Consider the following 12014-nt stretch of genomic DNA (forward strand, 5'->3'; position numbering starts at 1 on the left):
CTCTCTCTTCGCTTCTAAGGTCTACTATTGCACCACCACTCGCAACTGCTCTCTGCCTCCCTGTCGTCAGCTCGTCGGAGCCTGACCACCATCGCACCGGCCATTGCAGCATCACCTCTGCAATCTCATTCTCTCGCGTCCCTTCTGCTCCCCTCCCATAAGCCTAAGTACCTAAGTACCTCTTAGGCAATTTTGTCTGCCTCCAAAAGACTTTGTTGTGCTATGTGACATATTAGGGTAATTAGGATAAGGGTCAATTGATTTTGAGTCATTTAAGTTAACAAAATCACATGTTAGGGTAATTAGGATAGGAGTCAATTGATTTTGAGTCATTTCACTTAACAAAATCAACACCAGTATGGTATTCAATTATGAAATGAGTATTTGATAAGAAAGGATATCAGAAAACCGAAAAATTGAAATTTTCAGATGCAAAAATTAGAGATGAGAAAACCTAGGATTGAAATTTTCAAATGCAAAAATTTGTCATATAATTTTTTCCGGTTGCAAAATCTCCAAGATATTGAGTAGCCCATGAGTGATTGATTGATTGTTGTGGAACAGAGCAGTAAAGCAAGATTTAGATTACCAGAATTTGTCACGGACAGAAAAATGCAGTCAGAATGATCGAGTGACATTATTTCTTCGGCCCGAACTAAGGAATCCCTTAGATATGATGCGAAATGGATCTTGTTCTATCCTTGATCATAGATTTCTCTATGAAAAATACGAATCGAAATTGAAAGACGGGGAAGGAGCCCTCGATCCGCAACAGATAGAGGAGGATTTATTCAATCACATAGTTTGGGCTCCTAGAATATGGAACTCCTGGTCCTGGGGGCTTTCTAGTTGATTGTACCGAAAGGCCCAATGAATTGGGATTTTCCTATTGGGCCAGGTCATTTCGGGGCAAGCGAATCATTTATGATAAAAAGGGTAAGCTTCAAAAGAATGATTCGGAGTTCTTGCGGAGTGGAACCATGCAGTACGAGACATGAGATAGATCTTCCAAAGAACAAGGCTTTTTTCGAATAAGCCAATTTATTTGGGACCCTGCAGATCAACTATTTTTCCTATTCAAAGATCAGTCCTTTGTTTCTGTGTTTTCATATCGAGACTTGAGGGGGGAAGGACCGAAGAAAAGTAGGAAACTTAGGGATTGATTATTATCTCTTGGTTTAAATTTCTGGATTTTCCGAAAAATGGGCCCCTTGTTCTTTTGGGCCCTGGGCCACCGCCCCTCTGTACACTCCTCAGGGCCGGGCCTGAATATATATGAGACAACTCACACATGCAAAACAAACATGTGAAAAATCTCTTCGATGTAAAGAGAAAGTCATGGGACTTTTGAGAAGTCTACCCTGTCACCTTTTCTTATTATGATAAAAATTGAGACCAAAAGAACCCAAATTAGTCAAACAAAGGTCCACAACCCACCAACACTTCCATACATAAGAGATACACAATTGAGAAATAAAAGATGAATAGTATCACCCAATTCGTACGTTAGGTCCAGCTGCTAACCTCACTTTTGAGTGTGTATTTTTCTGATTTTCTTGTTGTTGACCTTACTCCCTCTTTAGGTCATAATCATTCATCAAAAAGACACTTCAAGGTTTTCAAGATAAGCTAACACATTTAGCCCCAAGTGGACTAAATAACATAACCCAATAATTTGGGCTTACAAACACACAATAAAAGACTTACTTGTACAACAAGTGAGCTGGACCCACAATAATTTGTTGGTTAAAAAAGAAAAGAGAACTCTTATGCATTATTGGTCTCACTTTCGTGGATTACCGTCATATGGCAATGGGACGAAAGAGAGTTTATAGACTATAGTCCAATTATATAAGTAAGATAATGAGATAGGAGGTTAGAGTTGGCTAGCTCTCCGATATTCAGGTAGAAAGTTGGGTCAAATCTCAACAAACTCATTATAAGTAAGGCTGACAAAAGCTGATACGACACGAACACAACCTGAAAAAACCGGGTTAGGATTGAAATTTTCGACACGAAAAATTAAATGGGTCGACACGGACACGAAAGTAAAATTCCTAAAAAAGATTTTTTTATCAAAGATTTTTTTAAGCCAATTTAAACTTAAGTGGCACTGTGGCACTATTACTCGTCATCTTATTCAAATTATAGAATCTGGTTATCTAATTTTAGTATTTCTCTACATCAACCAGCTTATTCTAATAAGTTGATTCCATTTCTGCTCACTCAACGACATATACAGCTACAGTTATGTGATTTCCAAACACTGCGGTCAAACAAACGTTAATTCTTTGAGTTTGACCTTAAAATGGTAATTGTAACATCCACTTTTGTCTAGGTGACCAAAAAAGGTGACATTATTATACTAATCTATTGGATTTGCCTTTATTGTGTCGAAAAGTTACCTTTTCCAAGCCAAAAAGGCAGATCAAAGCTACACTATTTACCATTGGGAGTTGGGTTAGTCACTTATTTGGCATGCAGTGAAGAATTTACTTCCCACATTTATTCACCTCACTTTTTCTTCTTCTTCTCTCTCTCCCTATTAACGGGTGAAATTTCCCTCATTCTAGTAACGTCTCGTTTGATAATCGTTAATAAATTACAGTAATGGGAATGAATTTTAAGTGTAATTTTATTAGGAAAGCACCCCTAAAATCTCCATGATGAGGTATTTTTTCTCCATGGGCAATCAATCTCACCCATAAACTTGTGTTTTTGTCTCCAAGGGGAAACAATTTCCATTACCACTCATTACTACCTACAAGGTGGTATTGGATGGGAATGAAAATTCAAGAAGGAAAGTAGACACTTTAGGATAAATTAGCATTACCATGGGAATGGACAATGATATTTCTAACAAATTTACACACAAATTCATTCTCATTACCACCATTTATGACCAACTACCAAACGGGCCGTAAGTGTATGCATACGTACTAATTCGAAATTGTATTATAGGAGCTTTTAAATAATTGTCTTAGCTTATTACTTCTTTAGCCTAGTTTAATTGTTACTTCATGTCATCTTAATTTTTGCAAACTTAAAACATTCATGCTAAACATTAAAAATCTTAATGTGGTCATATTATACATGCACATGCACTACAGAAAGATCTTTGGTATTTGGTAAATATACAGAAAAGGATATTAGGACTAGGATTAAAATCTTACTGTGGACTGGTTAAATTAATATGTTGAAAAATGCAACGCATAATGTTCTTAAAGGTTATCATTAGATTTGTCTTCAAAGTATTTATAGAAGCCTTGTTATAAAATTTATGGTAGTATATTACTCCCTCCGTCCCACAATATAGTGCCTATTTCATTTTTGGTGGTCAAACTTTAAAATCTTTGACCGAATATTCTCATTTGTATATATAAAAAAACATATTCATGTAGGATCTTGTTAGATTCGTCTCAATTGTGGTTTCATAATATCAACTTTTTATATTTTTTATTAATAAAGAATTGAAGATATTAAAGGTCAAAGTTACGTTTTGGAGACCGTGAAAAAAGAAACAAGCACTATATTATGGGACGGAGGGAGTACTCCCTCCGTTTCCTAAAGATCTTCCCTCTTTTGCTTTATTCTTTATTTGGCAAAACATATTTCCCTATTTACACTCTCATGTCACTATCATATGATCCACCATTACATTATTAATTCAATTTTACTCCCTTTCTCTCTCCTACTTTAACCCCTTTTTATTTGTTTATTTATTTTAACCCTTTCTCTCTCCTACTTTACTCACACCATGCCCCACACAACTTGATTTTCCTTGGTATCTGTAGGAACAGTAAGTGGGAAGATCTTTAGGAAACGGATGGAGTATATGATAAGAAAAAGACAATGGTGAAACTTTGTTTTTGCAGTACAATTTATGTTAAATACATTGTCGAGGACCTTTCTAAGGGTCTCCCAAAATGCTTCTAAGAGGACTCTTGTATGGAGAAAGTATTCTGTCATAGTAGTATCCGATATTGGACAATTTGTCCCATATCATGATATTTTTGAAATATTACTAGCAACTTTATACAATACAATACAATATAATATAACATTCGCTCGATATATAAATCAAAATGTTATAATCGTTTAGATGGATTTCCTTGTATGGTTGCTTTGTTTTATAAATCTCTTGAATGAATCGATATCCTTCTAATTGGGTGTCTCACACACTATGAAAGTTTTCCTCCTTTTGGATGGAATACCCAGCTTTGAGTAGAGATTGATTTAATCTTGAGATTCCATTAATAAAAGTCCCAAATTATTAAAAAAAAAAAGTTAACTAATATGATAAGATGGTATTAAGATAGAATACACTAGTCATTTAATACATCAACCAAATTTCAACTAATAATTCCCAAATAAAATATATATGTTTTTTATATAATTTTTTGATATTAATTTTTTTCATAAAAATTACTTGAAATGCCATGGTATTGGATAATTTGCCCAATATGAGGTTTGGTAATATCATTGCTCCTCTTGTATGATAGAGACTAGGGAGTTAGTTAGGGACCCTCTACAAACAATTGACTTAAACAATTATTACATTTTGATTTATATATTTTTCTTTCAAACTCAAAATAGCTTCAAATGCTTTCAAATGGTCTGTTATATATTATCTTAAGATGATTTTTGTGAAGTGTTATTCTTGATCCCGGAGAAAGTTCAAAAGCGTATGTTATAGCCTTCAAAATAGACAATTTTAGGACTTTTCTAGATCCAATTATGTTTTCAATAAGGAACCTTTTCAAGTCACTCAAAATGTTTCAAGATGATTCTTGGGTGGTTGGGACCCTCAAGATTGACTTAGGGAGTTAAACTGAGCTAAGATGAATTGAATTGAATTGTATTGAAATAAAGTTTGAGAAAAAAGTAGTTGAATTGAACTATACTGCAATTGTATCCAAAAAATAGAATTCGAAAATGCCTTTTACAACGTGTTTTATATAATTTTGTTCAACCCCAAAATAGTTCAAAAGGCCTCCATTTTTTTTACCATATATATGCTTGTTCCTTCCTATGGATATACTTTCAAATGGTCTCATATGACCACATATAAAATCCCCGTGATTTCCTTCTTAGGCGCCCAAGAAGATTAAAAAAGTGTGTATTATAGCCATCAGAATCGGATTTTTTAGGATTTTTCGGAACCCCACAATGTTATTTTGAACGGTTTACTTTGTAAAAAATAAAAAACTTACATACTAGGCTTATTAAAAGCAATTAGGATACCTTATGAGCCTTTTTTTATCACTGATTCTTTATGAGCCTTAATTATGTAATAATGGATATTTCACCTCCCATAGTTCTACAACTCACTAGATATAACCGTTAATTAATGGTCTAAAATATAACATGCATATTTTATACATAAGATTTGAAGAGACATGTTACGTAAAAACAAGTCTTTCTTCTTGAATTACATCGTGTTACCTTATGATGAGTTACTTTAAAGGTTTTTTAGTATTTCATTTCAATTGGTTATTAGGAGCAAATATATGGTATACTTATTGGTGACAAATTTTTCGTGTTAAATTAAATGTCTTTTTAATCATACTTCTCATCATTAAACTTAAACATGACAACAGGGCAAAAGACAAATGTAGGTTTTTACACATGAGTTAATAAGAGGGTAGGTTTGAACTTTGGAGTAAGACTTCCATTTGTATATTGGTCAATTACTTATGCATTGATCATAATAGTATGCTAGACAATTATTTTTAAGGATCGAGAGAGCTTTTTTATATCAAATAGTAACATATTGTACTTGTGGTTAAATTGGAAACTATATTATTGATAGAAGATTATTATGTAAAAACCCTACATAAATGGTCTTTAAATTTTTTATATAGAAGTATATGAAATCTACATGAAATTAGCTTTAAACATGACATCTTTACCCAAATTGTCAATATAATATAATTTTTATCCATATGAGTTACGAAGGCAATACACAAAAAAAGGAGGAGGATTCGAACATGTAACATATCGTTCACAGCATCTTAATTTTAACCACTAAGTTAAGACATCCTTGGTAAATTGTGAATATAATATCGCCGCGTTGTTATGGCTTAAAAAAATGGATGTTGTGTTACAGTAGTACTATGAGACAGTGTAAACAGCAGTAGTACAGGTTAATAAATGTAAGACATGGAAGAGATGAGTGAAGTGATGAGGCAAAGGCTTTACCTGATGTGCATGGAGGCCGTACAAGGAAGAGTAGAAAGAGAAGAAAGAGGTGAAGCTAAAAATAATAAGGTAATGATGATACGTGAAAGAGAATCGCATTTAAAAGAAAAGAAAGTTTGGTCATTGTGTTATCTCGTGTCAAGTGTCAATTCCATTCCTATAAACAAAAGCCAAAATATAGAAATCAAACATTTCACTTTGTCTTGTTATGTGTCCATCTTTTTTATTATCTTATTTATTATATATTTTTTTTGTTTTTTTATTGTTGGACAAAGAAAAAGAAAAAGCTAGGTTCAATAACTTATTACTAGTGGTAGCAGGTGACCAGGAGTACTGTACTGATATAAATGTAACAAATAGTTTTTTTTTAAAAAAAAATAAAAAATATAGTGGCTTGTTTCTTTAAATATCTACATTTTTATCCTAATTTTTCTAAGGTTTTTTTTTTTTGTGTGATACTTCTATAGTTCTATATATATGTTATTGATTATAGTGAGATTATGTGTGTTAATTAAAAAGGTGATAACATAAGTACTCAAAAAAATACTCATGGGGAAATCACGATTAACTTATGCCAAACATGTATCTTTATGCAATTAATCACAATGATATAATTAACAAGATATTAGTGTTATCACCTCTAGATCAAATTCTTTAACTTGTTCATGAACGATAGTATTATGAGTGCATGTAGTATACTATACTTTGCCTTAACAGAATGATTTATTATCATAATGGATTTATTATATTGATATGAATGAGATGTAAAATTAGTCAAGAATTTATTATTAATATGATTATTGAGAAGTTTAATGAGATAAAGCTATTATTTGTTGATATGTATAGTGAAATAATTAATGAGACTAGGGCGTGGATTGACCATGTGCATATATATGCGGTGATAATCCAACTCTCTTGTAGATGTTTTAACAAAACAACATTGTCACTTAGATATATTGAGTCAAATGATAGTTGAAGATTGTGGTTTCTTGATATGATTTGTGTATTTAAACAGAAAAATGGTGCTATATGAGGGAAAGATTATGCCATATTATTGCCAAAAAAAATCTGATAGTTTTATCTTGTATTGCGATGTTGATATAATATAGAATGATATACATGAACTAATTAGTCTCCTTTGACAATTTAATAGTCGAGATGGAACTTTCAAATGCAATATCAAGCATATATACTTTCTAAACTTAATTTGCGAAAATTGATGTTTTACTATTGTGATTTTACTCAAAATAGATGGTTATAAGGTGTGAATATTTTACCTAAGAAGATAGATCCGCACACCTCTTTATCGAACATAGATAGTTCATTGATTATGGTACAACGAAGATAAATTGAGCTCTTGATTAATACTTCTATATATAATCCAAAGTTTTGATCAAATGACAATATTATATATAATACATCAATAAAATGCAATCAATAAAATTTAAATAGAGGAGTCTAACACTAACGACGTACAATAAAATTAATATTATAATATAAAAAGTAGTATTTAGAGGTTGCAAATACTTGCTAGAGGTTGCAAATACTTGCTAGAGGTTTCTTTGGTAAGAGATTGCCTACTTTTAAATAAAAATTAAGCAATAATAAGCTCAATTTTAAAAAGAAAATTAGCCCAAAGTGACTAGTTTAATTTCTTTCAATGACTAGTTTAATCCATTTAATAACTAGATCTACTTTTATATTAAAATTAGACCGTCTCTTATACTAATTTTTGTCAAACAAGTGAACTCTTAAGTAAAACTTAGAGGGCAAATAAGTAATTTAAAAGCAAACAAAGTTATGGAAAAAGGGAAACCATAGTAATGAATGAATGAATAGTAAAAATTGCAAATTCCCAAAGCACAATTAGGCACTGAGATTTAGTGACCTCAGTAATTGTAGGTGGAAGGTTTATTTGTTCCTATTCCTATAGCTCTTTAGGTCTTTGTTTTTACTGCCTTTTAAAGTTTTGACTTGATACTTTTTACTCTGACTCCCAACAATACCCTTCTTTTTATTTATTGTTATAAATCAGGGGTTGTGGGCGTAGGTGAATTAGGGTTTCATATTATAAATATGTGAGATACAAAGAGTTTTTAGAGAGAGAAACTCATAAACCTCATCAAACATAAAACTTTGAGGGGAATGTTGGCTGGCTCGAGGCTTTGCTATCATCTACTCATCATCATCATACATCTCATGACCATCATGATGATCATTATCATCATGTATGGATGATGATCATCATGTATGTATGTATGTATGTATGATGATGCAAATTAAAAGAGGCTTCGGACCAGGCTTCATTCCCCTCAAAAAATATCATTAGTTGTTGTATATTTCTCTCTAAATATTGTTTTAATGGAGGTGATGAATTCAAAGGGTTTGGTTGAGGGGTATGTTGTCTGGCTCGAGGTCATAAAGATTGAATTTTTTTCTTCTTCTTGTATTGTTTACTTTCTTTTTTTTTTAGTAAATTATGTATTGGTTTTTCCATATATATAATTTGCATAAAAAAAAAGGAAAAAATAAGAGAGGAAAACCCTAAAAATCTACATGATTCTCGGACCAGGCTTCATTCCTCCCAACCCTCTAACTCTTTTGCTCAACTATGTCATATTTCAAGATTTAAGGTAAGTTTTTATGAAGTTTTTTTTTGTTATTAATACTTATTTTTTTTGTTATTAACTCTTTTTTTTGCTTACAATTTTTTGGTTCAAATTGAGGTTGGATGTATTAAGAAGATGGGTTTCCTTAACTCAGATCTCGGTTTAATCCCATGGATTAATGACAACTATTGGTAAATATTTTGGCTAATTATATCAGGTTGATCTTGGTTTCAGTACTCTTTGTTTTTGTTTATATTTTGATTTTTGAATTATTTGTGTACATTTGCTCTCTTGTTGTGATTTGACATCTATTGATGTATATTATACAGCTCACAAGTCGCAGCTAGCGATGTATGTATATACGTAGCTTTTTAACATTTTTATAGGCCGGGTATCTAAATTTTTGATGTAATTTTGGTACATATTATAGTGTTTTAACTATTGATGAAATTATTAGGTCACTTTTTAATTTTTAGTTTCTTAGTACCTACATTGAATGTCTCCTTCAAAAATACTATACTACATTGACTGAGGAACTAAGTTAGGTTTCTCACCTCGGTTGAGAAATACCCCCCCCCCCAAAACCATTTATTGGATCATTTTTGTATAATATGATCCATATCATGAGGATTCGAGTTTGAATTACCCCCTCTCTAATTCTTCCGATTATTAATTAGATCGTTTAGTTATTACTGAGGATTTTGATTGAGGGTAATTCATATTATATGTAAGTGTGAGTTTACTTTCAGTTAAGTGGTGCAAATATGCAATGGACGCAGATTAAACCATAACTAGTTTCAACTTGATACACTCCCTAATTGTAATATTTTATGAGATTTTTTTTTTTGCTAGGTAGTTTTTTTTATCCATCCGAGCTACGAAGGCAGTACAAATTACAAAAGAAAGAAAAAGGGGATTCGAATCTATGACCTATTGTTCACATGACCTCAATCTTAATGATTAGGTTAAGACATCCTTGGTTTTTCAATTTTTTGCTAGGTAGTTTGTATTTATCAATACTACAATATTACCTAGACTATTTGCCTTTTTTCTGTCGGGTAACATGCAATATACTCATCTCATAAAGAAGAGGGGAAGAACATAGAATGTATTTTGGAAACGGATATCAACATAAAATTGCATATTAGGTAAATTGGAAGAAAATCTAAACTACTATATATAGAAATATATTATTAACCATTGGTACTAAAGTCAAGGCAATAATAAGACAATAGAAAGCAAAGGAAAACGTTTCAAATGCAATTGGTAGAGTCTAATAACGAAAACAGTTGATTGGTTCATCGGAATTATTTCAATCCAAATTTGCTTCTTTGGATGTGTGAATTATATATACAATTATACAAAGTAGAAGAATTGGAGTATGAATTTGGCTTCAAGCATTATATAAAATTATGTATTAGAATTATATTGTTTTCCTATTGTTTGTCATCCATCATTGTTTTTAAATAAATTGGTAAGATAAATTTCTACTAATATTAGTTTTTTGAGGACCTAATATTTTAATACAACCTACCTCAAAATTCCCCATCCAAAATAACAAGATTTGATTTGACCTAGGCCATGAAAAATGAGGCAGTTGTCAATTCAGCTACACCTCAATCATGTTGTATTATTAAATTGCAAAACATCCCTAACTTTTTTTTATTTCTAGTGCATTTCAAATATCAAAACTGTACTAGGGTTATGAGTAGGCTAAGCATTGATCAAGGATTAGATTCAAATTTATTGAACTCAAACTTCAAGCCATAATCACTGTGAGGTTATTTTTAAGAAATCAGTCAATAAATAGGTAAGTGAAATAATTTATGTTTTCCGTGTTTTAGTTTTTCGTTCTAAAAAAAATACTTAGCACACTCTTAGGGTCCATTCGACATTATTGTTAGTTTTCAATTTTTTATTTTATGAATATAAGTCATATGATATAGGGAGTATAATAATAATAATTTTAAAATTAGTCATACTTATACTAAACATTTCAATTTTAAAAACTTGAAATAGAGAACTGGAAATTACATTTTCTGGTTTACATATTCTTGTTTTTGGTTTTCACAAAAATTGAAAACTGAGAACAAATGAACGAGTCCATAGTTTTTAGTTCATACAAGTTTTATTTTATATTTGTTAAATTTTAAAATGGTATCAAATAGTAGAATAGTAATTCGATTCTAATTTTTTTTTTAAAGAAAATGGAAATCAAACAACTAATTATACACCCTCTGCTTTTTATAAGTGTTCATAAATGCTAGATTGTTGATATTCACCTAAAACAAAACAACTGAAATCAGATCCATGTTATAACTTACAAGAAGCAAAAGCCCAAAATTAACATTCTTTTTTTTTTACAGAAAAAATTAACATTCTTGACTTGCAAAACGAACCATTTAAATTCCATCTAATAGCGGACCATACCAAAAAGTGTGGCCCAATAGCAAACAATGATTGGACAAGTTTGAGCTAGACTAAATAATGAACAAAGTCCACTTTCATTTATAAGTAACTAATTTGTGTAGAAAATAAATGATTGTTTCACACAAAATTCACTAATCATATTACAATCCACATGAAGGGATTTTAAACAAATTATAAGGGACAAAGAGAGCCTTTTTACTAAAACTATTTTTCATCTTTAATAAAATATTATCTAGTTTAACCTATACAAATTACATGAAATATTCTCATTAACCGCACCCAAAACTCTCCTTTAATAAAAATAAAAAAAATAAAATAAAAAACGCGTCAAAAACTCTAAAAGGAGTTGTCACATAGGAGTAGTTTATTAGTTGCAAAAAAAATAATGGTCATCACCTTGCTGCTCTAATATGATTTCTCTTACTAATAAATCTTCTAATCTTTGTTTCAGCTTATATAATATTTCCTCTGTTTCATATTACTCGCTACACCTCTCAATTCACGGACTCATAGGCAATTTCGGAGAAGAGAAGGTAAAGAATAAAAAGAAAAGGGACCCATGTGAGAGGAGAGGGATATAAAGAGTTTATTGCCCAAACAAAAGTGTAGCAATGTAAAACTTCCCACGATAAAAAGCATAACGAGTAATTATGAAAGGGATGAAGTAAAAAAAAAATGACTTTATATATAAGCTGGTCAACTTAAATAGATTATAGAAGTATGCAAAAGTGAAATTTGGTAAAAGTGAGTAAATATTTGAATCTGAAGAGAGTA

General features: G+C 31.2%; 1 long non-coding RNA gene across 1 annotated transcript; it reads left to right on the top strand.

Annotated features, from left to right (window-relative positions):
• Positions 1-7872: 7872 nt before the first annotated feature.
• On the top strand, positions 7873-9285 carry LOC125497055 (uncharacterized). The gene is made up of 2 exons (XR_008969122.1): positions 7873-8834; positions 8928-9285. It is a non-coding gene; the product is annotated as an uncharacterized LOC125497055 (long non-coding RNA).
• Positions 9286-12014: the final 2729 nt, after the last annotated feature.

Source organism: Beta vulgaris, chromosome 4, assembly GCF_026745355.1.
Source record: "Beta vulgaris subsp. vulgaris cultivar EL10 chromosome 4, EL10.2, whole genome shotgun sequence".
Classification (NCBI taxonomy): Eukaryota; Viridiplantae; Streptophyta; class Magnoliopsida; order Caryophyllales; family Amaranthaceae; genus Beta; species Beta vulgaris.